Genomic DNA, 26,261 nt, shown 5'->3' with positions numbered 1-26,261 from the left:
AACAACCTCCTCCCTCTGACTGAGGTACACTCTAAAGTGCTCGGTGTGCTGCCTTTTATGATGAAGAAATCACACTGGGGATCGGTTGGCAGAACACTGGCAATAATCCATCACAGTGTGGACACAGCTATTGAGTTAGGGGGCGTGAACTCTGAAACAGGGCCAGTGTGAATAGCTGCGACCTAGACACTCCCTTGGCAGGTGTGCCAGCCAGCAGTGTGTTAAAACGCCAACCTGGACGCGCAGCTCTTCCAGCTAGGACCCACCAGCCCTGAGCAGCCCTGAGGATTGAGAGCTACAGCTGGAGGGAAAGTTCCAGAAAGACCTGTCGTTTTACAGCTATAACAACCCCCACGCATTCCCAGCTTTTGTGGAATAATAGAGCCAGTAAGTATTGCTTTATATCACAAAGCTGTGGAGAAGACAAACGATGGATTTATTTGTGTCCCTCAATCGTTTCTCACCGACTTTGTCGTCATTTTAACAAGCATTTCAAGTGGCAGAAGATGTCCTGACTGGAAAGTCGCTGCTCTATCTGCTCGTCCTTATTTTTAACATAAGTATATATTCATCTTTAATTGTCTGTTTCCATTGGTTTCTGGGTGTCTGAGCATGTCTAGCCATCCTGGGAAGATAGCTCAGAGGCAACATGCTCGCCTTGGAAGTAAGACGCCACAGAGCAACACAGGTTTGACTCCCGGGTCTGGGTATTTAGCGCGTTATAAATAACCAATCATGTCATGTCATTGGCTGGGTGTCTGAGGTAGATAGAGGCTGTATATTTTGAGTGTCTAGCTGCCTGTCTGATAGCATCCATTGATCTTTAAGCATCTGTTGCTGTCTGTCATTTCCTTTGGTGGCTGGTGGTAGCCATGGTCTTTTAGGGGCGTGATAGTATTCATTGCTCTTTGGGTCTTAGTCGGGTGTGGTGATCTTTATCTGAAAGTTTCATTTGATTTGACGTTCTACAACGGTTGATCGTTGGTTGTCTGATGGAGTTGATGTGTAATAACACTGGGTGTCTGATAGTGCTGGCCAGCTGATTTTTGGTTTCTTAGGGTGCACGTATTTTGATCAAGGGAATTGGTTCTCAGTGCCTTGCTTGACATGGCAGTACTCGGCTGACCAACAACCTGCACTTGATCTGGTGAGGAAGTGTAGCTCAGGGGCAACTGGTTTGTGTTGAAAGCAAGGCAACACAGGTTTGAATTCTGATCCCGTTTTAGGCGTTTTATTTAAAAAAAAACAATTATACGTATTTGGGTGTCCCAGATCCGAGACACTAGGCCTAATTACGGGTCCGGCGGTAACCAAGGTCGGAAATGTCTGAGCAGACCTTAATCCCATGTAAAATGTTAAACTCTATCTGTCAGGTGAGAGCTATGAATTCCCTCTTTCCACTGTGGGTCCTAATAGTCCTTCTCGTTCATTGAAGCAGCAGCAAACTATTGTCTTGCCCTTCACAGACCTCTACCAAACAGGGGCTTATTTTCATGTGCCAAGGAAACCCGCTTTCCCATGTGAAGAATCGTTCCTATAGGATTGTGCGAGCACCTGGGATTTTGTATATTTCCTCGCTGGACGAAAGCCAGAATCCCACCTTATTTGATTGCCACGCCAACCAGAGCATCTTCGGAGCAGTGAGGTGCCATTTTATGCTCTGCCTGCCAGCCAAGGTAGAAAATGGATTTGCCTTATAGCCATCTCAAGACATGTCACAATTGGAGTGCTCAGTAAACTGTATTTCAAGAAGGAAACACGTCACTTCTTCTGAGCACCTTCAGTTCTTAAAAATGGGCCTTTTGCCCCCCACCTTGAACAATTTCTTTGTGGTTCCTCTTAAACACTATATACTTCACACGAGCACAGCCCCAACAATCTGAGAGGGAGGAATCTCAGCAAAATCCCTGCCTGGGGGCAATTCATAACATCATACACCCAAAAGGTAGAAATTAAACCACATGCGGGTGAGCACACGTATTTTCGACAGAGGAGGGAGGACAGAAGATGCAAAACACAAAATTCAAGTACAATAACAAATCCTATTTAGTTTCATGTTAAGTGTCAATTTAAAAAAAAATATATCAATATTTCAAAACAAGCCCAATCACAATGACATACACATTACATATAGATCCTAAGAACAATTCTCAAATATAGAAGGCCCTAATGACCACACTTAATGACCTCAACACATAAACCATACATATACATATAACGCCCTGGTCGCATCAACCTAACCCTACATGTTTCAGTCCATAATTCCATGGATGGGGACCTTCCTCAGGGGTATCAGAAGTCAAATATAACAAGGAGACAGACAAAAATTCATTCCACAACCCAAATCCATGAACTCCATTTAAGTATTTTATTAGCATTTGTGCAAATACATATACATTAATAGTTAACAGATATTAACGTAACAAACAAACAGTTAACCAATACAATCTTCATGGTGTAGTATATTGTTCTTGTCAATGTGAGTGAGGAGGGGGCAGGTGTCCAGCGATTCCGACGCCAGAAGGGGTTGAGTTCAAGGGGTTTCCATCTCTCGGGTGGTTCTTAGTCAAATTGCTGTTCGGGGTGTGCTCTCAGGGGGGTTTATGGTCCGCGGCGTACTGTATGTCACACAGCAGAGCTTTCCATGATTCTAAGGTGTCGTTAGCATTATCGCCGCCTGAGTTGGTTCCTTCTTGCCAAGCTCTTGTCTCAGCTTCCGTCCATCTTTCTAGGTCTTTAAGCCATCGTTCATGCCTCGGACCCCCTGGTGACTTCCATGCCATTGCTATGGATCTCTTTGTGAGAATGCAGGCTAAATCCATTAGTTTGACTAGGTGCTTGTATTTGCTCAGTCTGGGATGAGCCCCTAATAAGCATTCTTTTGGGTTCCACTCGTATCTGGTTAGCCCAGCGTTTGTGTGGGTGTTTTTCACCATGGACCAGAATTTCGCCGTTTTGATACAAGTCCAGAACATGTGGATCATATCAGCTTTGTCGTTTCCGCACCAGGGGCATTCTGGAGATGCCTGTTTGTTGAAGGTAGCCACTCTCAGTGGGGTCATGTACGTTCTATATAAGACGTTTATTTGGATCTGTTTGAATCTGGTGTTTCTTGACACCTCTTTGGGGTATAGTAGTATTCGCTCCCATTCATTATCAGATAGTTTGATTTCCAATTCGGTTTCCCATTTTTGTCTCAGTGATGTGCTTTTCGGGTTCGGTCTGTCGATTAGTTTTTTGCATAGGCGGGACACCGGTTTCCAGCCATCAGCTAGGTCGTACATTTCCTGGAGGAGGGGATCTGGAGCGGGTTCCTCTGGCCACATTGTCCATTGCTTTTTGGCAGTTGTCTTGAGGCGATGGTACCACAGAAATTGGCCACTCGTGATTCCTTCGTTTGCTTGTAGCGATTCTAGTTCTCTGAATGTGCCTTCTTCAAACATGTCGCCCCTTGTGTAAATTCCGGCTCTTTCCCAGTTTCTGGCTGTCGCGAGGTCCGTCTGGGTTTTGCAGGCATCAACCAGGATGGGATTATTGGGAGTGTAGGGGTGTTTCATTTGTCGGAGGAGGCAAGTTCTAGCCCATATCTGCCTGCCTAGGGTTACTATCATGGGACGTCAGATGGTTGTTTCATCAGGTTCCAAAGTATTTCCTTGGGGAATAGATTGGAGGATGATTGCCGCAGTAGTCCAGATTCGGCAGATGGATCATCGGAGAGCCATTTCGTCACATGGCTGAGTTGTGCAGCAAGATAGTACCTTTGGAGGTCTGGTAGTTGTATCCCTCCTTATTTGTACGGGAGCGTGAGTGTTGCTAAGGAGAGTTTATGTCTGAATGACCCGCATATGAAGTCCTTGATTAAAGATTCCAGTTTTTTGAAGAAAAGAGGTCTGATGTAGTGGCAAACATTCACGAAGTAGTATAAGAGTCGAGGGAGAATTATCATTTTGACAATTGCTGCTCTGCCCATCATTGCAAGCGGTAGCTTCGACCAAGATTTCATGGATTTGCGGAGGCCTTTTATTGCTTTTTCCGTATTATGTTCGTGTGTGAGCTCAGGGGTGTGGCTCACATCGACTCCTAGGTACCTAAATATCTCCAGTTGCCATTTTATCCCGATGTCTGGTTAATCGGAATTGTCCAAGCTCCTGAGTCTAGCTAGTGGGAACGCACAGGATTTTAGCCTGCTGAATTGGATCCAGGAGTATCGAGCATAATTGTCTAGGATGTCTAGCACAACTTGTGCATTGAGCTGTGGGTCCTTCAGGTATAGGAGAACGTCGTCCGCGTACAAGGATATTATGGAGTGATCGTTGCCTAGCCTGATACCTACATCAAAGTGCTGTTTTCTGAAGTAAATGGCTACTGGCTCCAGGCCTAGAATGTATAACATCGGAGATAGCGGGCATCCTTGCCTAGTGCCCCACTGTATCACCCAGGATTTGGAGACCGTTCCTCCAGTCTTTACTCTCGCTACCGGTGAGTTGTATAGCACCTCGACCCATCGCACAAAGCCTTCGCCAAAGCCGAACTCCCTTAACACCTCGATCAGCCATTCCCTGTAGATGGAATCGAAGGCTTTTATGGCAGCGAGCGATAGCAGCGCTAGGGCTTCGTCCCTGTCGTAGGTCTCTGCCATAATGTGCTGGAGTCTCCTCAGGTTTGCTGTGGTGTTGCATCCTGGAACAAAGCCATTCATGGATCAGGGTTCCCACCACCCTCGCCAGCCTCTTGGCCAGGATTGTAGTCAGAATCTTACTATCATAGTTAGCATTGCAATTGGGCGATATGAATCGCACTTGTTGTTAGGTTTGTTGGGCTTAAGTATGGGAATGATTATTGTTTCTTTCATGGAGTTGGGTAGGATTCCATTTTCGTATGCCTCCATATACACCTCGTGTAGGATCGGGGTGAGGGTGCTTCATACGCTTTGTAGAATTCTGGCAGAAGTCCATCACTCCCGGGGGCCTTGCATGTAGCTAGCAATCTAATCCCCTCTGTCACGTCTTCTACAGTGATTTCCGCGTCTAATAGTTCTCTTTGTTCTTCCAACAATCTTGGGAGCGCTATTTCCTCTAGGGTAGCTCTTATGTCCTCCACAGGTGTTATTGTGTCATGTGCGTACAGTTAAGAGTAGAAATCTGCAAATGCACGGATGATATCTTGCTGCGTCCTGTGGGTTGCCCCCCTTTCATCTATAATCTCGGTTGGGAGGTGTCTTGGGAACTCACGTTTGCAAAGCTAGGCCAACATTCTACCAGGCTTGTCCGCTTCTTTGTGTACCTTAGCTGTAAAAGTCATGTAGTCGAATTTAGACAATCTGTTCCAGGCAGAAAGGCATTCCTCCCGGGTTTCTTTTAGTTTTGTTTCAGTGTCCGGTGAGGCATCAATTTTGGATTCCAGATGCGTAATCTTAGTTTCTAGGTCTTCTAGTACTGTTTTCAGGTGTTTGCGGATGCCTCCCGCTCCAGATATCACCTCTCCCCTTGTTACTACTTTCATGGATTCCCATAGTGTGCCCCAACTTGTCACTGAGCCTTTGTTAATGTCTAGGTAGTCTTCAAGTTGGGTTCCAAGTTCCTCCTTGAATGCGTGGTCTGTGAGTGCTGCCACTGGCATTCTCCATAGCGGGATTGGTGGTCTGGGTCCTCTGAGTGTCCATTGCATAACCAGCGGAGAGTGATCTGAGATGGATCTGCCTAGGTACACTGTGGATTCCACCTTTTGTGCCAGCTCTCTGTCTATTAGCAGATAATCAATCCTCGTGTGGATCTTGTGTGGGGCCGAGTAGTAGGAGTACCTTCTCTCGGTGCAATGTTGTTCCCTCCAGATGTCCACTAGGTCGAGGAGTTCTATTGTGCTGTTTAGTGCATTGGTTGCGGCATTGTTTAGGTGGTGGGGGGGTCCGATCTGTCCATAGTTCCGTTCCTGATGCAATTTAAATCGCCTCCACATATGAAAGCTCCTTCTATACGGAGTATCATTTTAGCACTTAACATTTTGAGGTGTGAAGGTATTCTGTGTTGTGGTAGGTATGAGTTTACCAGGCATACAGTCGTGTATTCGATAGTTCCCCACATTATTAGGTATAAACCCTCTTTATCGGCTTCGTAGTCCAGTAGCTGGAATGGCACTGTTGGGTTTATCCACATGAATACTCCTCTAGCGAACTTGGAATAAGGTGCCCCTCTACTGGTCCCTCCCCACCGTTCGGATAGTTTGGATGTGGATTCATCTGTAAGATGGGTCTCTTGAAGTATTGCAATCAAGATCTTTTTTCTGCACAGGTAGGAATGAATCCGGTTTCTTCTCAGGTATGTGCCCATTGCCCTCACATTCCAAGTCATCACCCTGAGTTGGGATGCCATTGCGTTGATATTTTGGTCTCTTCAATCCGGTCACCCCAGATTTCCCGGGGCGGCTGTTGCTCCTGGTGTGAGGTTCCTTGTCTGGGTTTCGGTGATCACTCATCTCTGATCTCCGAGGCCGACTGGTCCCATGCCATTCCCTCCTTGGTGTTTTGAAGACTGCATAACTAACAAAACGATTAACATAACTTGAACTGGTGCGCCCTGCAACTAAATGTTCCTTTCGGTGCTCAGGCGCCCCTGTGCCGTCTGGACCCATCCGGGTGTCGGGTACGAGTAAGGTCGGTCAGGCAACTGGCCTGTCCTGAACTGTTTGTGGGGGTAGGGCCCTGTGCCTGGCGTGGGGCTGAGCGAGGGCCGCATCTATGTAGCTAACTGTTGTGTGGTTTACCTTCTTGGTTTTTATTTGCCTTTTGCCTGTGTTGGCTTTGTGAGCCATGAACCATTCCATGTTTCGATCGCTTACGAAGGGGGTTCCTTAGTCTTCCATAGGTTGTGTGTCTTTACCCTCTGCTAGGTTGTTGTCTTCCAGCCACATATTGGCGGCTTCGAGGGTCTCTAGGAAAATCGCACGGCCCTTGTAAATCACCTTCAGTCTTGAGGGGGATAACAGCATGTATTTCAGATTCAGGTGTCTGAGCCGCGCTTTAATCGGCACAAATGAGTTTCTCTCCCTCTGGACTTTCTGGGTGTAATCGGGGTAGATGGATAATTTGAAGTCTCCACGTTCGATGGGTCCCGCTTCTCTGGAGTGCCGCAGGATGATTTCTCTGTCTTGGAAATTGAGTATTTTGGCTATTAAAAGGCGAGGATGCGAGCCCGGTGGAGGTTTTTTTTGTAGGGATCTATGCGCCCTTTCGACCGAGAAACCTTGTGTTAGCCTTTCAGCACCTATCCCTTGTTGTATCAGGGACTTTATGTAGGCCGTCGGGTTCGAGCCTTCGCTTCCTTCTGGGACCCCAAGTATTTTGACTTTACTACGTCTAGCCCGGCCCTCGGCCTCCTCAGCTCTGGCCTCAAGCACAGCCACCTTCCTTTCCAGGTTGACAACCTTAGCTTTCAATTCCGTAGCGTCGTCAGACGTTTCTTTTATGGTTGTCTCAGTACTCGTCACTATCTCGGTTAGGTTGCGGGCATCCTGGCGCATGAGCTGTATTTCGGTTTTGAACTCACCAATTCTGGAGTCTATGAATGTCCGTAGGGATGCAATGGCTTCCAGCACCTGGGCTTGATTTTCGGAGGATTCAGCTACTTTTGCTTGTACAGGTTCGGGGGTGGAAGGACTTGGTTGCGGAGGGGACTTTGTTTTGGTGGATATGTATGTGTCCATGGTAGCTGTTTTCCCCTTGTTTCTGGTAGACATGATGAGGGGTGTGCAAGAACTCTGGCCTTTCTGTTCCAGAGATGGGAGCGTCTGTACACAGTGTTGACCTGGAGGGGCAGTCGTAGGATTGGGTGGGTGGACTAGGCTTGGTCCTCAGTGTGCGGGGACTATACACTGTGCTTTGTGCGGGTTGTTCCCAGGGTTCGGCTAGGTGGTGATGAGTAGCATGAGGACTCTCCTGGAAAGATCACTCTGGCCTGGTGAAATTAGTGTCCCGGTCTATTCTTGGGGGAGCGTTCGTGATTGTGCCAGTGGTGCATGGATATGATCCCCTATAATGGGAGTGTTCAGTGGCCTTGTTAATTACGAGCCCCCTCCTGCGGTTCTCCTCACCTCAAGTTCTTCGGGCTCTCTGTTGCAGAGGCGGGCGAGCACTGGGGTTGCTTGGGAGGTGGGGTCCGTGCGTCCCCTCACGCGTCGCTCCCTGGTGTTCCGGCTTTATTGCTCTCCTGTAGGCCGTGGGCCAGCTACTTCTTGTCCCCCCGGCTGGTTGTACTTCCCCACGCCGCAGGGCTGGAGCTCCGTTGTCGTTGGTATTGCTCCCGGGTGTTTCGGCTCTATTGCTCTCCTGCAGGCCATGGGCCAGGGGGCCTCCCCAGCTATTTCAGGGGTCGGAGTCGGGATCCGGATCCAGCTTCCCTGTGCGATAGCTTCTTCTTCTTGTCCCCCCGGCTGGTTGTTCCCCCCGCGAGGCAGGGCTGTAGCTCCCTTGTCGTTGCGGTGTGTTTTGGTCCGCCGACGACGAGCGCAGTGTCGTGCTGGAATGAGCCCGGGCGGGGGGACGGGCTCCTCCTTGATCGCGACCCGCCTCAGAAGCGCCCACCAGTTTGTGGATTGGGGCCGCTGTAGAGGTGGCCGCTGTTTCTGTCGGCGCCATTTTCAGTGGGTAGCCGCCATCTTAGGTCCCGCCGAAGTTAGGGTGGGGGGATCGTTACAATGGCGATCCTGCTGGTCTGGAGAATTCGATCCAAACGAAAGTTGCGGGATCGTGTCGGGAGCCGGTCACACTACACTCGGTCCTCTTTTCTTCGTCGCAGGTGTGATTTGGGTTGGGAAAAAAGGATCAAGATGCAGCGTCTCGGCCGGAGCACGGCGCCTCAGCCTCTACTCGCCATGAGCTCCAGGCCACGCCCCCCGAACTCCATTTAAAGGGAGAACTCGGGTCTGCGATTACAGAAATGTGAAGCCATGCGCGATCTTCAAAATGCGCTTCCAGGCAGACAATCTACCATTCAAGTTAATTTACGCTGGTATCACATATCAAATTATGATAGGCTTGTTCATTTCAATTTGGACCTCAGAAGTAGGTCTATCCATTAAACATCAGGGACCAATTCGACTCCTAGGATCTTGTATTTATCAATAGCCTGGAGAATGTGTGTAGAAATGTGAGTGAGTGAATATCCAGGACCATAGCAATTTCTCAACCTGAAAGTGGTACATTTTGAAGCCCAGAGTTGAACCTTAAAATCCAGAAAGCCAATTAGGTTCCATCCAGGCGTGTTCTCTGTTGTGGCTATAGATATTGATAACTCATAGGATTTCATCAACCAACTCTGCTGCCATCCACTGTCCCACCCGCTTCCCCTTACCTTTCGAGCTCTTATTTAGTCAGCTGTTACCACCTGCCTCATGCTTTCCTTATGCTCTCCGGCCACCGTTGTCTTCATCCACAGGCCTCTTCTGCGCTGCCAGAGCTGGGCCTCAACTCAAACAAGTATTGGCAATGCCAACACTTTGGGCTTTTGTGGGCATCTAATAGCAGTGCCTGCAAAAGGCCTAGTACTTTATACACATGGTCTTATTACAAGTTTCTTATTTGAACACTTTACAGTTGGTCAAAAGCAACAGGGAAGGAAAACAACAGAAAGGGAATGCATCGAAGGTCAAAAATAGACGTGGGGTGAGCCAGATAATTTATGTTTGAAACAGAGCACAACTAGTCGGATTGCTGGACCATGACCTTTCTCAGCTAACCGAGGCAATCATTGAGCCAGTAAGGGTTCGAGCACTACATGACATGTATCACTACATTGCCAATTTTGTGTTGTAAGACATTGATACATATTAGAACTGATTTAAAAAGGACGAGCAGCAGCCATAGCTATTTAAAAAAAAACAAGTAAATGAAATGCAGAAAGACAGAAATAATTACAGCTGTCGAAAGTATTGTAAATTACTTTAGCTACCTTGAAAAAGATTATACTCACATGATTCAATATATAATTTTATCTGGAAGATGCATAGTATGTTTCCTATTCCAAGCTAGCCACTGGTTTTGGCTTGCTTCCAGAGAACTTCCTTAGAGACAGTCATCCAAGATGGCCGCCTCCGTGGAAGAGCTGAAAGAGCTCAAAGAATTCAGCGATGGACAGGAGTGGGTTGGATTAGCCATAGGGAAAGCGTGGCTAGGGGGAGGGAATTGGAGGGATTCAAAAACCTAACAACTGTGTATCCCTCCTCAAATATCATCTCCATTGCAAAAGCATTACAGACCCTCATTCAAAGCATATATTTGAAGCTCTTATGTGAAAACTCTTATTTTAATGCCAATAGTTTCGGCTTCAAATTCGCGCTTTCAGTGCCATCTAATAGCCCAAACTAAAAAGGACTACAGCTCGATGACCATTTAGCATCCGTGACTCAGTGGCCAGGTTGGAATGTTCTTTTTTTTTTACTCAAATGCGGGTCATCTCCTAGAAACAGGTCGCAAAACGTGTTTCTAATAGCTTAATCACATGGAGCTGCAGGGCTATATGGTCATTTATGTGCCCACAACCCTTCTTATCTGCTCTTCCTTCGCCAAGGCCCATACGATGGACTGCCAGGCACAAAACTGACTGGGCCTCATTGTAAGCTACTGCACTGTTGTTACTGGACCGGCATACTCTGAGTTCTGCGAGCGGGTGCCTTTCAGCCCGCCAGGTATGACCTGGTGGGGCGGAACGGCACCCGCTCGCAGACCCTGATGGATGCACCGCACGATTCATGAATGGTGCCGGTGTATCAGTCCTCCCCATTCCAACTGAGCCCAATGGGACTCGAATGGGAATGCAGAAAATTTTTCCAGCGCCCGGCAATTGGGAATTACTGCGACCGCCGGGGCTTTAATGCCCCGGTAACACCCCATTGCCCAGCGCTGGAAAAAAAATGACTCCGGCGGCAGCCATGCCGTTTTTACCAGCAAGGCTACCTCTGGAGTCACAATGAAGCCCACTGTATTGTCATAAGCTCCTTGATATAATGCTCAGTTAACATATGGAAGTCTTCATTGACATCCACTAAACCAATTCAAATGCTTGGACTCCAGTCAATAATCTTTGTGGTTATTGACCTAGTTGCAAATATTCTGACTTCAGCAGCAGCCTTACAGTGGACATTGCATACACCATGCTTTTATTTGCTTTACCACAAATTGCAAATAACTAAATTGACCGCTGGAGGGCTTATTACTGCTTGGGTTAATGCCCTGCCCCAACTAATTGCCCTTGGCTTTGTCTTGGACAATATCTCGGGACTGACTTATCCGGCGATAATGACTCCTCCCTTTGTCCATAAATCAAAATTTTATTGGGATGAGAATGTCTACAATGACACAGCAATTTCAATCTAAGTGCCATCATTTTCATTTTTAATATGTGTTCACCTAGAAGGCTCCAAAGAACCAAACGTGCTATGACATTCATGCATTACATTATTTATTAATTCTATGATTGTAGACAAAAAGAACATCCTTTGGAACTGTGTATCTGACGGGATGCTTAGGGTGGGGGAAAGGATAGGAGGGATGACTTCCCTCCAATCATGGAAATGCTCCTATATCAAGCAAGGGGGACTGTTAATGCATTTGAAAAGGTATGGCGAAAGTATTTGGACTTGTAAGACTAGATGACACGTGATCTAGGGCACATTTTACTCTTTATTAGTTGTAAATGATTATTCGAATACAAATATTCATCAAGCAAATACACATAACATATCAAAAATAGAACATAATCCATTGGTGCACATTAAATAAAATAACAATAAAAACACAAATTTGGCATAATTTTAAAATGCAGCATCTTGTCCTCTTAAAAGCCCCCTTCTGTGAAACATGGCAGCCTTCAAATACAACAAGGCCCAAGCCTTCAATTTCATTTCATCCCGCAATAAATAAGACATGGCTGGCCTATATTGGCGCAAACCTGTGCGTTTTAAAACTTGCAGGATGGTCCATTTTCTTGTATTCCCATAGCCTGGGCAAAACAGGATAAAGTGGCTCCAATTTTCGTTCGGGGCACCACACACAGGACAACTTGATCATCTGGGTAGCCCACCCAGTTCACTGTGTTGCCTCTCAAACATAAGCAGTGAAATCGTGCCCTTGGGATGAGCCAACTTTGATGTTTTTTCCTGGCCCAGACAAGGTACGGCTGTAGAGTTGGCGCCCCACTTATGAGCTGGTGAAAACTGTCCGCTTATGACACCAATGCTACATTCATGCATTTAGCCACAGTTTCCCGGATTACCACTTCCTTGAATGATCTTACTTCCTGCGGGAGCAACATCATGGTAGAAGGTGGCTTGTGAGCAGTCATTAACTGCTGTTCTTGCACACATTCACAAGACCTACCAGGCAGAGCATACCAAAACCATAGAGTACAAAGGACTCGAGAATGCCAAGCCCTGGAAAACGTTGTGGTGAACTATCTAAATCAAACATACTGAGGCACTCACAACATGCTAACACATGACAGATATGTATCTCCCAGGTGTGAGCACCAATCACAAAATATATTCACAAAATTCAAAGAGCTTGCAATGCTTGCTCAATTAATCATTGCGTGGGTGGTTCCGGGAGAGGATTTAAGGGGACAGGAAGTGGAGTGTGAGAAATAGAAGTACAGACCTGGTGGAGGAATGAGTACAACAGTGAGAAAGATCAATAAATTGTCCACGAGAGGGAGGAGGAGCGCATTGACATTTGAAAGCGTTGTTGGGTGAGGCAGTGACAAGGAGTCATCAGATGTAGGAGGTTAGAGAGTTGAGAGAGGAGAAGACAGGTCTGGAGAGAAGTCACCAGGAAAAGGAGGGATAGACTTGAAAGAGGAGGTGCAGAGGTGTGGCCAGGAGGAGTGGCAGAGAGAGTTGAAAGAGGAAGTAGAGGAGGAAAAAAGAAGAGACCAGGAGCAGAGGGTACAGAATAGAAAGAGGAGTTAGCAGGAAGTGACAAGGAATTCAGAAGAAGGGGGAAGAAGGGAGTATGAAGTAGAATAGAAGGTGCAGGGGGAGAGAACACCAAGACTAAGAGGAAAGAAAGGAGAAGGATGACTTGGAGAAAGAAGGAGAAAATTTGAGGGAGAAGAACTTAGAGCACTCAAGGAGGACAGCAGTAAAGACAAGGAATAAAGACAGGAGCCAGAGAGGTGCAAGAGGAGAAGGGGTTGGTCGAGGCCTACATTCTTGGAGATTCTATCTGCTTGCTGAACAAGCAGATATTTCCTGACAACATGCAGAAGGTGTTAAGCCTACAAATCCTATTGTCCAATGTGAGCAAGAGTGTGACACCTGATGACCTTTTAGATGACCAAAGGCTCGTTCTGGGGCATGGGGGTGGTTTCAGGGAGCAAGGTGTACAGGAAGAAAGAAGATGGACAACCTCTTGACAAGGAGAACATTTTATCAAGGCGGCCTTTTCCTGCTATAGGGCCAGTGCACAGGGAGAGAGGGAAGGGCAGAGGACCACATTCCTAAGAAGAAGTTTAAATACATATTATGTTTTATTGCCTGGACCACCGTGACCTAGGTTACGCCTAATCCCTTACTTTCGGGTTGGGGAAACACACCGTGAGCCATATTACTTGGCTGTGTTGTTGTTCATTGGTCCCCAAACTTGACACTGGAAACAATCTTTCTGTAAATCCATTCTGTGATTTTCCCCGATCCACGCAGGAAATCTGTCTCAACCTGCTTTAGAATTTTGGTGTGGGCAGAAGCAAGGAATGCATACATACTTTGCCTGATTTTCATGTACGAAAAGCAGACACAGTGCTTAGGTATTTGCAACAATGAGGGCTGCCAGGTTTGTCCATGGGGACAGCCATTTGTGATTGCTGATGTGTGCTTATGAACTGAAGTAGAGTCTCAAATAGGACTGACTGCATGCAGTGGCTTCAGGCACAGGCACACGGGGTCCACCTGGTTTCCCATGCTTGAAACCACTTCTTTAGGGTCTGTCAGGGACAGCATGAACTGCAGAAGTGCTAGCCGTCTTACTGTTTTCAACAGGAGATCTTTGGGATCAGAATTATGCCCTGTGTTGCCAAGTGGAGAAGCTTGGATTGGAGTGTAGAACTTCTGAATCCAATGCGAAAGCTTGTGCACTAACTACCCCCACTGTCTGGACCGTATATTGATAATGCCAGCTGCCACTAATGGACTGCACTGTCAAGAATAACATGTAAGCACCTGCCCTGACCCAAAAACAACCTACTGACTCTACACCCCTAGAGACTAAGAGGCACTGGGCCTCATTCCAAGGCTGGCGCAAAGGGATTACGGGCGCCGGTAAGGACACCGGTGCCGGTAATCCCTTTGCGCCCTATTCCGAGGTCCCTTTGCGGGTCCCGGGAACAAATAACGGTACCGCAAATTGTGATATCGTTATTTGCACCTTCCCCATTCCCATTGAACCCTACAGGGGTTCAAATAGGAATGGGGAATGGTATTTTCAATGGGGACTTATCCGGTCCCGCAAATATCCGACTAGACCGGTAAGTCCCCATTGAATGAGGGAGGACTCGGTACCGTTATTGGAGGCAGCCATGGCGCTGTTAGCGCCATGGCTACCTCCAATCTCGGAATGAGACCCCCCGGTCTCAAACAGAATGCAGAAGACACATAATTGTGTCTGTATGCACACACTATGTCTGCATGACTTGAACTCTGCTCTTGCATGCAGAGCATGTGTGCTTGACATTTGAAATTTACTAATGGTATTCAAACATACAGAAGCAATGACATGAACCCACGATCACAGTAAATTATTGACCCTTAAACATTCCACTTTATCTGTCCACCTGGGGCATACTTTGACCAGAGCCCCTTTCACACATTTCACCCATGCACCTTACCACATGAATTATCCTTCGTGACCTGCATATGTACTGCCTGCTATTTACATGCACAACACACTTTGCTGCTACACACCCATGCATGCAATGTTGCAACCAGGATACTGTGGAGCGTTCAACTCACATTTCCAGCCATTATGCGATGGCGGGCCTTTGCCCAGGCAGTGCCCTGGACAAAATGTTATTTTGTGCTTCCCCCACAGGAAACATAATCCTGCACACGTGCACATCTATATGCATGACTTTATTACAACATGTCAAACCGTGGTTTCTCTATCTCTGTCTCCCTATTTTGCATCTTATACAAAAAACCAACTGCAAGTCCTAATTTAAAGAAAGCAAGTAAGCAATATTTGTAAAAATGGTACCAAAAACTCCAAATATGTTCACAAAGAACAAATAGTTAAAATATGATGGTTCCTTCCTGGTTTATTTTATTTTTTGACATAATGGTTACCATTTCAGTTTCTGTTTCAGTCGATTTACAAGTTGCATGTGCAGTTGTAATGTTTCAATGTGATTTGTATGTTCATTGTTAAGATATGTACAGTGATGTAATTGTCGAAAGTGTTATGGAACGCATGCTGGTTTCCGAAATGAAGTAACTATTCCTGAATCGATTGATTGTTATGACTTCCAAAAAGGCATTAGTTTGAATGTGCATGGACATGGAAAGAGTACTTAGGAATTCTAAGTACAGAAACAGTAATGACTTTTATTGTGGAAGCGAGTTTAAGGATTTTACATATGTGTGCTTGTATTTAATTACCGAGGCTCGAATGTTACATTCATTTGTGATGCTGCATCAAAAGGGTGCCTTATTTATTTTACTGCCATTTGTATATGTTGCCCGATTGTCATATAAAATGCATGTTAGCAATGGGATCCATTGGAAGCCAACTGGGATATCCCACTCTTGCTGTAATGAGAAGGCAGAGTGTCCTGATATGCTTTTCTGTTGACTATTTATAAAAGATTTCTGTTGGCTGTAGATGGCCACAGATTTGTGTTTTTACATCTCCTAAATTGCCATCAAGAATTATCTAGGGGTGATTTTCATTCATAGTTTAATTCCATGTTTAAATTCTATGGGCCTCATTACGACCCAGGCGGTAAGTTACCGCCTGGGCCGTGACTTTACCACCATGGCGTAAACTACGTTTACGCCATGGTGGTTGGCGGACTTACCGCCCCATTCCGAGGTCGGCGGGGCGGTAAGTCCCCAATCCCCATTTACCCTTCCCCATTCCCATTTTTGCCCCATAGGGCATAATGGGAGTGGGGAAGGCGTTAATTACGCCACCGTAAATTACGGTGGCGTAATTAACTCCATGGTCCCTTAGCGCCATGGATTTTAACACCTGCTAAAAGCAGGTGTTAAAAGCGCCATGGCGCTAAGGGACCTCGTAATTGGCGGTAAGGGGTCGGCGCAGCTAACGCTGGCGTAAACCCCTTACCGCCAGGGTCGTAATGAGGCCCTATATGTTGCAACGGGATCTAGTTAAATCAGCTGTATTAGTATTTGAATGCCAATGGTTGAGCCATTGGAACCATTTTATAAAAATATGTATGGGTATTTAGAGGATTTATTTAGAAATGATTATGTTCTGTAAAAATTCCTCTTTGCCGGTAAGGGCAACATGACATTAGATTTGTTAGTGAGGAGACAGGATTTAAAAAATAATCTACTTCAAAGCACGGGTGAAAAGGAGCATGTACCTTTTCTATAGAGTTAACAAAATAGGTTCATATTCTGCAATACCTCTGTAAACAAGGGGAATACAGCGGCGGCCAAGGAGGCCTGGCTTCAGCACAAGAGCCCACCTACTGAATCAGTGCCATCGAATGGTCAAATGAAGGGGGTATGCTGCGGAAAGGTATAGTACATTAGGCCGAACATATGCCCAGAAGCTAGATATAAGCTCCTATTGGAGGTAAAATGCAAGGTGCTCAATGTGTAAACTCCAGGGGGATTGGTGTAATTTAGGTGGGGGCTGTCACTATTACATCATTTTAACATTCCTTTTGGATGTTTATAATTTCAGGGCATTCTGCTGTTTTTTCAAGAGCAAACCATCCCTGTTTATTTGGGTTTTGTGTCATAATCTGCTGTTAGCGCAAGCATTGTGTTCTGTTGGCAAACCTGTCATTAGGCTTAGTCTATTCTTTTCCATTATCGGTCTGCTCCTAATTCTGCTTCTGATATCCTCTTTCATTATTTCTGCAGTATTGCTGACTCCTTTTTGCTGCTTTTCAGATTGAGCAATTTCCCACGGTGCTATTTAATACCTGTATTTTGATGAACTTAATATGTTTGCCTTTCTTTTTTAATGTATTGGAATTTCCTTTGTTTTCTTTCAACTCTTTTCTCAGCACCAACCATTCTTGAGGGATTAAGTCTAGCTAGTGATTGGTCATTATCATTGCTTGGCTTCCCTCTGTTTCTCGGGCCTGCATAACTTATCTCTATGTATCAGGGCGTTTAAGTTGTCATCTGTGTCGTCCTCACAGCACATTTGGCAGTACACAAATACTTTGGTAGAAGTAGGGAGCTTAGTACACAGAAGTACCATATCTGATCCTGTGACTTGTGAAATTTGAGCAAGGCAATTTAGCATATATGTTACAGAATAGGTGCCCTTCAGGCCCCTCACCTGTGACTGGGTTGCCTGTTCATAGACGAAGATTTTACAGATGTGGTCTTAACTTTGAGATTTGGCAAATAATTCATGCTAAATGTTTACTGACTGCAGGGGCTGCCTCACTGATCCAGGATTCCAATTTGTGTCTAGATTCTGGAAAGAAATAAGTAGTCAATTCGTGATCAAGTTGATGTTTTAATCGGCCTGCCACTCACAGAGTGATGGGAGAGTAAACTGGTCAATCTGATGATTGCTCAACACCTACTTTGCGGGTGGGTGGATTTACATCAGCAGAGTTTGCCTATATTATCTCTGTTCATATGGCACTCCAAGAAGCACCATTGCATGTTCTTACATTTTTTTTTTGTTTTTTGTTATTTTATTGGTTAAATAAACCTTTTAACACATTACAGAAAAAAATATAAAAATACATTAATTGAACAAAATATTAATTAAAAATACAATTATAAAAAACTATTTTCTTCAATTCCATCTCTATGATCAATATAAGATACTTTCCATACAACTCTGTTGCATAATAATACAATTATAATCCTGAACAAGAGCTAGGGTGCTCCTTGTATATAATTCATCCTAAACTTTAAAAAACATTATTTTCATTTAGCAGTTTCCAATAGAGCTTGTATTCTTTGCCAAAAATGGTATGCTGTGAAAATCAAAACCGCTGCATTCCCTGATAGTATTAGTGCACATGATTGTTCGGGGGTATATTTAGCCAGTTCATATTTCAGGTTAAGTTTAAGATAGGCCTTTTTATGTAAATCTCCCAGCTTGTTACAGTTTGTTAATACATGTCTTAAAGTCTCAATTTCTATGTTACAAAATCGACACTGCCTTTTTGCGTATGGGATGCCATTCCATGACACATTTCTTGAACAGGTTGAAAGCAGCTCCAGTCTGAGCATCATCATAAATCCTCTAACTTTTATTTATTTATTTATTGTTGTTTATAGTTCAAAAAATGAACTTTTACAACAAACCATAATTTAACTAAATCCTCTAACTTTTATGTCATAGTAGTTTGTGAGGTAAGTACATGGTGCATCGGCCAGGAAGCTCTGTTTGACATTTAACCCATACTTTTTCATTTTAGCCAGTTTCGTAATATTTGTATCACGATCCCTGACCATTGCCAGTTTTTTCATTTTCCTTTCCATTACCATTACCAGGGTTTCTTTCTCAAGCCTAAAGCCAAGCTCGTCAAAGAACTCCATGACATATTTTTTACATTCTTTCAAGCTACCTCCCGGGTCATTCTCCTCCAGCTTGCTGCCGAAGACCGAAAACAAAGATTCCTTGTTGTTTGTCTTTAGCAGCATGAGGGTATAGAAAATGGCCATACTTATTTTCATTTGTGTAGCCAACGATGTCAAGCCTAATTCGCAGTCTATCGCCTCCACGAGGCGGGGGGGGATTTTTATGAAGTTCCAGCACTCTGCACCATACTTTCCCCTCCAATTTACTGGCCCACCTAATTTCCTTTATGGTAAAAACCTCCAATCCATATGGTAGGCATGGTATTAAGCAGGGTTTATACATTTTCACCAAACCTTCAATAGATAGATTATTTTTATGTTTGATAAAATTTATAATTGCCCGGTACTTTTTTTTAAATGTTCTGGCATATACAATTCTCCAACATAGTATCATTCATTCTGTCTGAGATAAACATTCCCAAATATATATAACTGTGCACCACCTCAATATTCACATTATCTGTATTCCAATTATATTTTTGGCCTTTTTTTGTGTGAGCAGATCCTAATAATTTTGGTTTTATTATGGATGATGCTTAGTTTGTTGTTTTTGGAGAATTCGCAAAGTTTGTTCATGTTTCGCTGAAACCCAATCAGAGTTTGATCTAGCAGAATGCTGTCGTCCGCATAGGCTAACCATCTTATGAGGGTATCACTCACTTTGGGTGGAAAGTTATGGGCTCGGCTGAGGTTGTTACTCAAATCTGACACATATATATTGTACAATGTGGGCCCAAGAGGACAACCTTGCTTTAATCCAGTGTTTGTAGTTATTTCCTCACTCAGGTACCCCTCCAGACTGAGTCAAACCTGCACCACATTATCACAGTGCAATTCTTGTGTATATCAATGAAACAGAGGGTATATAGGGCCAGAGGCTGTCCGGAGAAAGCTGGGAAGGTCTGGCAAAAATGGGAGGATGCTCAGTGATTTAATATGCCAAACCTGATTAATGCATAAAACAAAGTAAAATTATGTTATTGCTGCAAACAATATATTGGCCCTCATTACAACTCAGGCGTTAAGGGTTAACGCCACCGTTAACCCTTAACGCCTGATTCCCACCTTAACGCCTGCTTTTTGCAGGCGTTAAGTTCCATGGTGCTAAGGCACCTTGGTGCTAATTACGGCACCGTAATTTACGGTGCCGTAATTAGCGCCTTCCCCACTCCCATTATGCCCTAAGGGGCAAAAATGGGAATGGGGAAGGGAAAATGGGAAATGGGGATTTACCGCCCCACTCACCTTGTAATGGGGCGGTAAATCCGCCATCCACCATGGTGTAAACGTAGTTTACACCATGGTGGTAAAGTTGGTGCACTTAGCACCAAGGTTGTAATGAGGGCCATTGTGTGTACTGAGCAGGGTGAGTGGATCCAATGACCTTTTGTATGATTGTTATAGTTTGACTCCATAGGAGTCCACTGTTGTAATGTATATCATAAAAAACAATAAAATGTGTTACAAAAAAATATATATATCTCGCAACCCCATGCTTCCCAAGAATGACCACCTACCCCATCACTATCCTGCCATACTTCGCCAGAATAATGAAACACGTTTTTACTACCCAACTGCAACAGCACATCACCACAAAGAACCTACACAACCCCTTGCAATCTGGCTTTCAACCTGCACACAGCACAGAGACTGCTACACTTCATATCCGCAATGACCTCCACAACATCACTGACAAAGGGCACACAGCACTACTCGTACTCCTCGACCCCTCTGCAGCCTTTGACACTATTGACCACATACGGCTACTCAACATCCTAGCCCACAGGATGAAACACTCAGGCACCGTCCTCGACTGATTCATCTTCTTCATTACTGACTGGACACACTTTGCCTGCATACCTCCTTTTTAGTCAGATCCCACCCTGGACAAGTTTGCTCCAATATGGAATCCTGCAAGGCTCCTTCCTATCTCTACTCCTCTTTATCCTATATGTGGAATCCCTTAGACAGACCTTCAAGGAAACAAAACAACTATTTCCACCAAAAACGCAGAGAACACAATAATATGCTTCCAAATCCCTGTTCACCCTCACAACCCCATACCTTCGAGCTGTCTCTCCATCATCACCATCTTCATGGACACACACTTCCTCAAGCTCAACCCTTCCAAAACAGAAATCCTGCTCATCTGCCCCCATAGACCCAAACCCAAACTTACCCCCCCGCCCCAGGATCAAAGAACTTGCCATGGACAAACCACACATATCCCTCTCCACCCCTGTCACATCGACCCCACCTCTCCTTCACACACCACATAGATGCTGTCAGCAAAACAGGCAACCTACAATTACGCCTCCTATGAAAGATCAGACACATCCTTCCTCCTGAAGCACTGGTACTCTTCAAGCAGGACTCCTGCAATGCTCTCCTCATTGGACTCGCCAACAGCCTCTTTGCCCCCCTACAAGTCATGCAAAACACAGCAGCCAAACTCATTGTCCACCTGTCCACACATTCACATATCACCTCAACTCTCGCACATCTCCACTTTCTCCCCATACTCCAGAGAATTGCCTTCAAAGGACTGCATTGTTGTCAAAACTATCAATCACAAAACCCCATCTTACCTTCAAGACAAATCCAAACCCATCACCCACACAGACACACCAGACAAGCAAGCCAGCATCTCCTACACATTTCACTCTGCAAACTAATATGCATACAAAGACAAGTATTTTCCCAGGAGGCACCCAGAGCTTGGAACACCCCACCTCTTCACATCTGCACTGCACCCTCCATCGAGGGACATCATTTCACCAAAATGGCAGGGGTAGCGGAAGTGACATCACATGACCCTTGACCTCTGAAGACATCACAGGAAGTGATGTCATTTGACCCCACCCCAAAGTGATATTGCGGGAAGCGATGGAACACACCTTTCACCCCTTGACAAAACAGGAAGTGGCATCACATAGCATTGTTCCTAAGTACACTGCAAAAAATATGGTTATGATATCACTATAATGTGATGTACATTTTATACAAGAATGGATCGCCATATGTATCATGAAGTTCAGTGTGTATAGGCCCATGTTACCCAATTACTGTGAATGCAAGCAGACGCCTATAACAAAATGATACTGATGTGTTATTATATAGCACATGCACTTAAGCGCTTTATATAGAATAAATATACATCCAATATCAACCAACCTGTGTTTGTACTCATTTATTGACCTCAGAAGGATGAAAGGCTGAGTTGAGGTGTTTAAGAACAGATTAAATCAGTGACTCACCCCCTGAAGTGGGCCTGAAATAAACCTTTAATGAGTCTAGAAATGATTCTATAGAATTCCAGACTGACACATTATTTGGTATTCCTATTCCTTCTTATTTAGGGTCATTGCTGAAAGTGTTAGACTTGTGGCACCCCTGTTCTTTTTTTTTTAAGAGGCCTGAAAAAGAAAGCCCGCCACTCCTAAAGTAAAGGGCCACATGGTGCTGGCCACAGCCCAGGAGCTTGCATTACAAAAAATAAAAAAAATAAAAGACACTTTTTTTTAGGGGTAGCAAGGGAGACCTCAGGGGTAGCAAGGGGGACCCCAGAGGTAGTAGTTGCGACCTTTGGCGACCCCTAAATGACGTCCCTGCCTCCATCCCCACTTTCAGAAAGAGCCCCAAAACATGCATGTTTCCCCACATATAACCTTGCCCTTCCACCTCCCTGCAACCACTTGTCTATTCTAATCTTCCTATATTATCCTGAAAAAAGTTTGTCATTTGCCTTTCACCTAACACTGTTTCAACCTTTGAGCCTTGTAAGGTGCTCCAAGACCCACTGGGTAGGGCCAGCACTGAACAAAAATTCCAATAAATATATCAATAAAAATATGACTTCTGCTGGGAATAGCATGTACAGCCCAAACCCTGCCCTCCCAGCATTACTGGCACAACACACACACACAGTGAAAGGGCATGAGATTCAGGTAAAGGTGGAGTGGAGTGCAAAGGTGTAGAGAGCATTCAAAGTAAAGATGTATAAAAGCCTTTTCCACTCAGTCTGGGTGCCCCCTTCTATTGGCAGCCAGCAAGTGCCACACAGTCAGTGTAACTCTGATGCCAATTGGCCCGGGCCAACTTGAGTCTTATTACGTGAAGGAGGAGTTGCGGTGGTGGATGGTGCCACAATAGGGCTGGCTGGGTGCTACTGTGGCATGGAATGTTGCACTCTCATTAAGGGCAAAGGCAACATGTGAGTGCTCCTATTTGGGGAGAAATGATTCCTTACAGTGGCATGGCATTTTTGTACTGGTGTCAAGTTCAAAGGCAACATGTTGAGCGCTCTTACACAGAAGAGGTGAGGACATGTTTCCTTATTGTGAGATGTCATTTTTTGTATTGGTGTCAAGATCAAAGGCAAGATGGTGAGTGTTCTTACATGGGGGGAGCATTTGGTCAGCCCTCAAGGCAATGTTTTCTTACTGTGGCATAAAAATGTTTACTGCCATTGGGGGGGTAAATACAACATGAGATTTGAGGGCAAGGGGGGATTTGCGTAGCCAGCAAGGACATGTTTTCTTACTACGGCATGGCTTTTCCTAGTTTGGGCTAGCCAAAACTACTGCATTAGAGTACAGATAGGGAGACATAGGATATGAGGAGGGACATACAGCGTGTACGTGGTGTTCGGCTATTTGCCCACCCATTGACTTTCTATGGTCATGCTAATCTCTATGGCCATTCCCACCCAGTTCTTGCCCCTCCTCCCCGGACAAAACACCTCCTCGTGGAAACTCGTTGAGCTCGCTTTAATGAAGCTTTACCATCAAACCTTGCTCTCAAAATGCCTGCCCGTGTTTTCTCAAAGCAGTCTTCTGAGAGTGGAGTTCCCGCTACTGGTGTAATAAAAATGTCTTAATTTTCTGAAATCAGCAAATCGATTTCTAAGCGCTATGCGTGTCTTTCACTGATGTCCTGTTAAAACAAGAATTAGCAAAGCCAACAGTTTTGGCTTCTGCCTAAGTATTAGGCATTTGCCAGGCACTACTATTAGATGTCTGTGTACTCATACCATTTTGCACCTGCTACTATATATGCCAGTTAATACCACTACGGCTATGCCTGACAATTGCCTTTCCCATGCCTACACCAATGACCAAACTGTTGGTATTGCCAATGCTTTTTTTTTTAATGGCATTAAGGCTAAGCTAAAAGGAGTATGTTCTTATGTGAAGATACTGGCAAATATTGGCTGAGCCAGCATGAACATATTGTGTTATAGTATCATTACTGGCACTTTGAGCAAAGCAAACATGAGTATGTTCATATTTGGGAATACTGGTATATAAATATGAGCACCAGCATGGGCATGTATGGGTACAATTAGTATGAAAGGTTTTCTACACTTGCAGAGTACTGACACATATTGGGAGAAGGCATTATAACAATTTGTTGGAAAATGCTTCTGTGCATTGTTGGTAACTTAGTACTACTGAATCTTTTCCCTATGTGTTACCCCACAAAACTATGTGTTTTTTTCCCTAATTTGTCACAGAAAGTGTAATGTAAAATACACAATTTTAACCCAATATTTAAAACATGTTCTCAGGGGGACAAACCACCCAAACCCATCTTGATTGGTTTATGCCTCTATGCTACCCATTCTGCCGGAGGCAGAACAAACTCCTTTCCTATGGTGGCTCGAATAGGAATGGGGAAGCTCTGGGTCCGGGTTCCCTGAAGGAGGAAATACCGGGCCCTCCAAAGTCGGAATGGCCCGGTATTCCCCCATTCAGGGAACCCGGACCCGTGTTTGGAGGCAGCCATGCCCTTATCAAGGGCATGGCTGCCTCCAAACTCGTAATGAGTCCCTCTGTCTATTTAATGACACCATAGGCCAGCGCTTACTGGCCCTGCCCGTGGGAAGGGCCAGTAGCCCTGCTTGTATGCAAGCAGATCTGTATGTGCCTGGTAACGGCCAGAGCACATGCTCTGTGCTCACCTCTTACTGGTTCTCTCCTTCATCAGCAGCACCTTGGAACTGTGCTCTAGTGTGGCTTGAATCGCCGCAGGTAGGTGCAGGTGTCTTTGGGTGAATGTTGATCTGAGATCAATAAGCACTCTGAGTTGACTACTGATTGGGTGTGTTACGAGGCATCCCCTGCCCCCTGCTCTGTGCCACGTTCCCTCATCATCCTCTTGGAAAGGTTGGCCTATGCTACCAAATACCCAATAAAAGGAGGTGGGAGCTGGTGTCTTCTTGCATACGGTTCATCATAGTCTCACAAGCTCTCTCGGTGAAGGAGTGAGTGAGTGTGTGAATAAATGTGAACTGCGTACCTAGGTAGGCTGGGCATGAGTGAAAGAGTGAGTGATTGCTTACTCTGTGGCAGGTGCCCCCCAGAGGAACCTCAGAAACCCGGTGCAACCTTGAGCACCCAACACAAGGTGATGGATTCTGGTATCTTCTGGTGCTGTGTATATGATTTTGACAAATTGAGTGAATGAGGTAATGGGGATTCATTTTTTTTTGCACACAATTAACAGCTTCTGAACTTTTAGCTGCTCCAGAAAAGGGAGGTACTTTCAGAATCTCTCTGGGAACTCGCAAGCGGTATAAGCTAAAACAGGTGGTACAAGCACAAATAAGGCAGGGCTCAGCTGGGATGGACCGGATCCGCATTTTCTATCTGTGAATCGCTAATGGTGCCAACTCCTGCTTTCAATTGAACCAAAAGGCAAACTCCAGATTCTGAATGAGAATCACCACCACATATGCACACATGGATAGCAGCAAATGTTACTGTTAAAGGTATTTGTACCGTGCACCATCACCAACAGAGTTGTTTCCCAGGCGGATCTGCAAACAATAAGTTGGGGTGGGTTAGTCAGGTGAAGAGGGAAAAGGAAAGTGAGAAAAGTGGTGTGTTGTTGGCAGCTTCAGTTCGGTTTTCACTGTGCGCTGAGCTTTGGTGTGAATATCGTATCAGTGTCAGACCTTGTGTGCTGTTGGTGCGGTTTAAGTGTTGCTTGTTTGTTGTTGCGGTTTGGTGAAGTGAGTGCAGTTTGCTGGGTGAGAAAATGGTAGTGTGGATTTTTGTGTGAATTAGGTATGCAGAGATTTGAACATTGGGTTAGGGGGTTATGTATCATAGCTATCTAGAGGTGATACATGCTAATTTCCAAGTTGATTCTAGATATGGTGCGTGAATATCTTCACGTTTCTATCTAGATGCGCCACTGGCTAGTATTCACAGTCCTGTGTGGATGTGTCGCAAGCTAATATTCACAGTTATATCTAAATGTGGCACTGGCTAACATTCCCAATCCTGTCTAGAAGGGATGCAGGCTAATATTCACAATTATATCTGAGTGTACCACTGGGAAAGAAACACGTCCATGGCTCTCAAACAACAGCGCAACATCGAGGTTAACCCGGAGGATAAAAGCAGAGACTAGTGTGTGTAAGTGCTGCAGTAACTAGGCCTAGAAGGGGATTAGATGATCATTCTGTC

General features: G+C 45.1%; 1 protein-coding gene across 1 annotated transcript in view; it reads left to right on the top strand.

Moving 5' to 3' along the window:
• Positions 1 to 238: 238 nt before the first annotated feature.
• LOC138581043 (sulfotransferase 1 family member D1-like) overlaps positions 239 to 26,261 on the top strand; it is a 193,292-nt gene continuing 167,269 nt past the window's right edge. Inside the window, exon 1 of the mRNA XM_069652071.1 lies at positions 239 to 387. The gene's annotated coding sequence lies outside the window, so the exon portion shown is untranslated. The remainder of the gene's footprint in view (positions 388 to 26,261) is intronic.

The sequence above is a fragment of the Ambystoma mexicanum genome, chromosome 3p (assembly GCF_040938575.1).
Source record: "Ambystoma mexicanum isolate Mex_15411 chromosome 3p, UKY_AmexF1_1, whole genome shotgun sequence".
Lineage (NCBI taxonomy): Eukaryota > Metazoa > Chordata > Amphibia > Caudata > Ambystomatidae > Ambystoma > Ambystoma mexicanum.
This window is presented reverse-complemented; position numbering and strand designations above follow the sequence as displayed.